A 6,595-nucleotide genomic window follows, 5' to 3' on the forward strand; every position below is an offset into this window, starting at 1 on the left:
AACCCAATGTATTAACCCTCTTTTTTCTTCCATTATCTTCAGTTATCCTTTTCCTACTATGTTTTACATAAAACACATCCACAGTTTTCAGCTAGCTCGACAGTGTTGAAAGAGAACACTTAGTGCAACTGAGTCACATAATACCAATTTCAATCACAGCAAATGTTTTATGTGTCATAATTACTGGCTGTTTCATTATTCTTTATGTCAATAATACAAGTAGCGCATTTTTATCATCATCACCTTTAAAAATTCTGATTGTCAAATATTCACCTATTTTCCTTGATTACAGTGTTGTGTTCTAACATTATTTAGATCTGCAGCAAGTCATTAGGGGTACAGATTAGTGTGGTTCTTATTTGAAATGCACCTCATCAGCAGAATTGCCCTGCATTTTCTCTGAATTTTCCCTCAGGAGTGCTGAGCATTTGAGCAGACAGTCTCCACTTAGCTGTAGTGGAGAGGACCTGCACAGGTCTCAGGGGATGCTCAGAGAATAGACAGATCCTCTGATGCAGATACCCAGCCTCTTTACATAGGCTCTTAAGCAGCCTGGATCTAAAAGCTATCAGAAAACAGTAGAGCTGGGCAAAGTTCTTCAGACAAAATGATAATCTTCAGAAAATACTAATTTAAGCAAGCTAAAGCTAACTGAGATTTCTGTTGGTTTTGATGATAAGTTTTTCTTAAACCAGGGTAAGATTTGCATCAAATCAGGCAATGAAACCTGGGATAACCCTCAACCCAGTTGTTAGGCTGGGACACTGTAGACAGAAGTAGAAGGCCTTGATATAAAACAGGCACCACAGTGACTAAAGCCAGGTCATTACATAGTGTTTATTAGTACCACATCTGTGTGTGTTTATAATTTCTTATCAAAGCCTTTGAGAGCACTTGCTTTTAGTTGTATTTAGTTATCACAGAAGCACAGAACAACAGAATCATTATGGTTGGAAAAGACCTGTAAGAAAGATCATCAAGTCCAACCATCGACTAACACCACCATGCCCACTAAACCATGTCCCGCCATGCCACGTCCACATGTTCCTTGGACACCTCCAGTGATGGTGACTCCACCAACTCCCTGGGCAGCTTATTCCAATGCTTCACCACTCTCTCCATAAAGAAATTTTTCCTAATATCCAGCCTAAACCTCCCCTGGCATAACCTGAGGCCATTTCTTCTTGTCCCGTCACTTGTCACGTGGGAGAAGAGACCAACAGCCACCTCTCTGCAACCTCCTTTCAGGTAATTGTAGAGAGTGATAAGGTCTCCCCTCAGCCTCCTCTTCTCCAGACTGAACAACCCCAGTTCCCTCAGCCGCTCCTCATAAGACTTGTGCTCCAGACCCCTCACCAGCTTTGTCGCCCTTCTCTGGACACACTCCAGCACCTCAATGTCCTTCTTGTAGTGAGGGGCCCAAAACTGAACACAGTATTCGAGGTGCAGCCTCACCAGCGCCGAGTACAGGGGCACAATCACCTCCCCAGTCCTGCTGGCCACACTGTTTCTGATACAGGCCAGGATGCCGTTGGCCTTCTTGGCCACCTGGGCACACTGCTGGCTCATCTTCAGCCGGATGTCAATCAACACCCCCAGGTCCTTTTCTGCGGGGCAGCTTTCCAGCCACTCGTCCCCAAGCCTGTAGCGTTGCATGGGGTTGTTGTAACCCAAGTGCAGGACCCGGCACTTGGCCTTGTTGAACCTCATACAATTGGCCTCGGCCCATCGATCCAGCCTGTCCAGATCCCTCTGCAGAGCCTTCCTACCCTCCAGCAGACCAACACTCCTGCCCAACTTGGTGCCGTCTGCAAACTTGCTGAGGGAGCACTCAGTCCCTTCATCCAGATCATCGATAAATATATTCAACAAGACCAGCCACAAAAACTGAGCCCTGGGGGACTCCGCTTGTGACCGGCTGCCAACTGGATTTCGCTCCATTCACCACGACTCTCTGGGCTCGGCCATCCAGCCAGTTTTTTACCCAGCGAAGAGTGCACCTGTCTAAGTCACGATTCGCCATCTTCTCCAGGAGAATACTGTGGGAGACAGTGTCGAAGGCTTTACTAAAGTCCAGGTAGACAACATCCACAGCCTTTCCCTCATCCACTGGGTGGGTCACCTGGTCATAGAAGGAGATCAGGTTGGTCAAGCAGGACCTGCCCTTCATGAACCCGTGCTGGCTGGGCCTGATCCCTTGGTTGTCCTGCACGTGCCCTGTAAGCCCCCTCAGGATGAACCTCTCCATAATCTTCCCTGGCACCGAGGTCAGGCTGACAGGCCTGTAGTTCCCCGGATCCTCCTTCCGGCCCTTCTTGTAGATGGGCATCACGTTGGCAATCCTCCAGTGGCCCGGGACCTCCCCTGTTAACCAGGACTGTTGATAAATGATGGAGAGTGGCTTGGCAAGCTCCTCTGCCAGCTCCCTCAGCACCCTTGGGTGGATACCATCAGGCCCCATAGACCTGTGAGTGTCCAGGTGGCATAGCAGGTCATTAACTGCTTCCTCCTGGATCATGGGGAGTTTATTTTGCTCTCCATCCCTGTCTTCCAGCTCATTATTTTAATGTGTGGAGGAAAAACTTTATCCTAGTTATAAATGGGGGCAATAGTGTCAAGATGGAATAGTTTCTGAAACACACTTAGAAATGGTGCAACAGAGCTTGAAAACAATGCGGATCACCAAAATAACAACCTGCTTTCACGTCCACTAATCCAAAAGAAAGCAAAACTCCATCTTCAAAAAGCAGCCTGGTACTAACTGAGGCATTGGCAACCTACATTGAGGCATACAGACCGTTCCTCTGTCTGTATGGATCTGCTGATGCCGGAACCAGTTGAATTCTGCTGCTTTACACCATCTTGCTGCAGCACTTTCTGAATCTGACTATAAGATTATTAATAGAATAGCAAAACAGTGTGGTATACCTAACTGGTAATTCAGAATCACTTGTGATTGATGAGATTGAAAAAACTGGTGACAGTGCAATTGAGATGGTTTCTTCAAAAGCTTCCCAGTAACTGATTTTGCTTTCTACCTATAAAATGCTGCTTCCAAGATCACCAACATATGGAGCTAACCTTTTCTGATATTAATAATGACTACATTCTCTACTTATAGAAAATATTTCATTTTACTCTTGAGGCCTGTCCAAAACACCAGGCATTTAACAAACCAACAAAACAGAGAACAGAGAAACAGAGCTTCTATTACTCTAAGTGCTATTTGATATTGCTAATTCTAAGAGCAAATCACAGTTTTTAATTCTCCCCTGTTTAAAATAAAATGATCCTTGATCATAAAAAGGTTAATTTGGAAGGAGAAAAAGGTCCTCTACTTAAACACAAATGCCCGAAGTATAATTATAAACATGAAGACAGGACACTGATCAAATAGTTTGTGAAGGACTCAGTTCAACATCTGACCAACACAAATCAGTGTCTTTTAAAACAAGGGCCAGACAACAGTCCTGGGAGCTGTAGCCTATGGGGAAGCAACTGGTGATTTGGGGCTCAGTCATGGAAGATGTTTAAGTCTGTGATTTCAATCATACTATCTGGAAAGCTGTCATAGAGCACGAATATCAAATATGAGCAGGAGTTCTGGCAGGTGGAGTTCATGGTGCTACAAAGTCAGTGAGAAAATAGGCAACCCTTTGTGTAGCTTTCAGAACAGAAATAAGCTAATATGTCCTTGTGGCTAGTGATAAGGAAGAATGTCAGTATGTGGGGACACAGTTCAGTCTCATCTATTCAAGTCACACAAGATGCATTCAGATGAATCTGAAACACAAGACAATGAAAATTAGCAAGAAACAAGATACAAAGGCACAGTCAATTATATACAGGATATTAGAGTATGAACGATTCTGCCTTATTTGTGGTATCTGCATATAAATGCAAAATGTGCCTCTTTAGACTCTAATATCAGTTGAAGTTACATCTATTTCTGTCTTTGGATTTTGTCATCTCTGTTTTGCCAGTTATGAAAATAACAGAGGGTGGGGCTGTCATTTCCAAAATGAATCATAATTTGACCTCTAGAAAGCTCTGTGTATGAGCTACAGATGACAACTTAGCACCAGCTGATTCTGACTCCTGCGGAAAGGATACGGAAGAACAAACTCTAGTTAGCCATTGTAACTCATAAATTATCTTCTTGATCAAGATTCTTTCTTGGTCTTTTCCTGAAAAAGGGGTACATGTTGTGGTCTGCTAGTAAAAGAAGTACATGCAGAGGCAAGTGTGCTGGTTTTGTCTGGGGTAGAGTTAATTTTCTTCATAGTAGCTAGTATGGGGCTATGTTTTAGATTTGTGCTGAAATCAGTGTTGATAATACAGAAATGGTTTAGTTACTGCTGAGCAGGGCTTACACAGAGTCAAGGCCTTTTCTGCTTCCCGCCCCACCCCACCAGCAAGTAGGCTGAGTAGGCACAAGAAGTGGGGAGGAGACACAGCCGGGACAGCTGACCCCAACTGACCAAAGGGATATCCCATACAATATGATGTCAGGCTCAGCATATAAAGCTGGGGGAAGAACAAGGAAAGGGGGGATGTTCAGAGTGATAGCATTTGTCTTCCCAAGCAACCGTTACGCATGATGGAGCCCTGCTTTCCTGGAGATGGCTGAACACTTACCTGCCGATGGGAAGTGGTGAATGAATTCCTTGTTTTGCTTTGCTTGTGTGTGCGGCTTTTGCTTTATCTATTAAACTGCCTTTATCTCAACCCATGAGTTTTCTCACTTTTAGCCTTCTCATTCTCTCCCCCATTGCACCGGGGCGGGGAATGAGCAGGCAGCTGTGTGATGCTTAGTTGCTGGCTGGGGTTAAACCAGGACAGTTCTTTTTGGTGCCCAACGTGGGGCACGAAGGATTCTAGATAATGGCAGATTTGATTGGAAAGTGCTAGATTGAATTTATAGCTGTTACTGCTGTTTAGCTTTTAATTGACAGGCTCCTGTGCTTGCCAGGGGGCTTGCTTGCCTTACTGTATATTAGAGTCTAGTGCTTGTTAGTGGCTGCTTTTTGCACTTGCTTTTTGTTGTACTGCTTATCATCTTACTCTGCTGTGCCTGGGAGCATTTTGACAACAGCAATGGCGATGTGCCTGGGCTGGCACATGGCCACGGCATCGCTGCTGTTTCTGTGTTGCTGTATTGGACAGGATGGAAATCCAGTGTGAACTCGAGTTGAAGGGACTGTGACCTGTGGATGAGTCCACGCGGGAGCAGGACACCCCGAAGCGTCTGTGGCCATGGATAAGCCCATGCCAGAGCAGGTACATCTCAAAGCATCTGTGGCTGTGGTTATATCGGTGCCGCAGCAGGTGTACCTCTGAAGGGATTGTGGCCTAAGGATAAGTCCATGCCGGAGAACATACACCTCGAAGCATCTGTGGCTGTGGATAAGTCCATGCTGCAGCAGGTATACCTTGAAGCATCAGCGGCTGTGCATGAGGTCATGCTGGAGCAACTCAAAAGCGTGTGGCCATGGATAAGCTCACGACAGAGCAGGTACACCTCTGGAGGCACTGCAGCCATTGGTAAGGCCATGTTGGAGCAGGTTTACTTCTGACAGGACTGTGGCTGTGGGTAAATCCACGCTGGTGCAGGTATATCTCTGAAGTCACTGTGGCCCATGGAGAAGGTCACACTGGAACAGGTGCACCTCAAAGTGACTGTGGCTGTGGATAAGTCTATGCCACAGCAGGTATACCCCTGGAGAGACTGTGGTGCACAGATAAGGCTCCACTTGGAGGAGGTACACCCCTAAGGGACTGCAGTCTGTGGATAAGTCCAAGCTGGAGCATGGGCAAGGGGAGGAGTTCATTGCAATGTTGAACCCTATGGTCTGGTCCAAAGGGATCAGGGGTGGAGACTGTAATGAAAATTTAAACTGTTGTAACCTGGTATTTGAGCTGCATGTTACGGGAATTGCTATAGCAGGAGCGCCTTGTTGCTAGACAGGCTAGGAGCAAGGGGAGGGGTTCATTGCAATGTTAAACGCTATAACCTGGCCCAAAGGGACCAGGGGTGGAGACTGTAATGAAAATACCTTTAAATTGTTGTAACCCATGATAGGAGTTACATGTTACAGGAATTACTATAGCAGGAACCACCTGAACCAATGGAGGACAAGCCTTACAAGAAGCAGTGCAAGTGCAGAAATGACTCGACCTGAGCTGGCTTTGGTGCCCAATATCTCCATGCAATACAACACCTCTCCCATCCTGAGTGACCACCATAACAGATGGAGCCCAAAGTCGTGGACTAAATGAACTCAATGGACATTTTGTGGACATTTTGTGGACATTTATGGACATTTATGGACATTTTACAGACATTTCACAGGGGTAGTCCATAGACTAAGGGAATGATATCTGTGTGTTATATCAAAGGATGGGAAGGCTGGCGATGGGTAATGAGAATGTATTGGATCGCATGAGACCTGAGTATGACATAAATGGTATGGAATAAGGGGTGGAGAATGTGCTGGTTTTGTCTGGGGTAGAGTTAATTTTCTTCATAGTAGCTAGTATGGGGCTATGTTTTAGATTTGTGCTGGAAACAGTGTTGATAATACAGAGATGGTTT

This window comes from Gavia stellata, chromosome 4 (genome assembly GCF_030936135.1).
Source record: "Gavia stellata isolate bGavSte3 chromosome 4, bGavSte3.hap2, whole genome shotgun sequence".
NCBI classification, from domain to species: domain Eukaryota; kingdom Metazoa; phylum Chordata; class Aves; order Gaviiformes; family Gaviidae; genus Gavia; species Gavia stellata.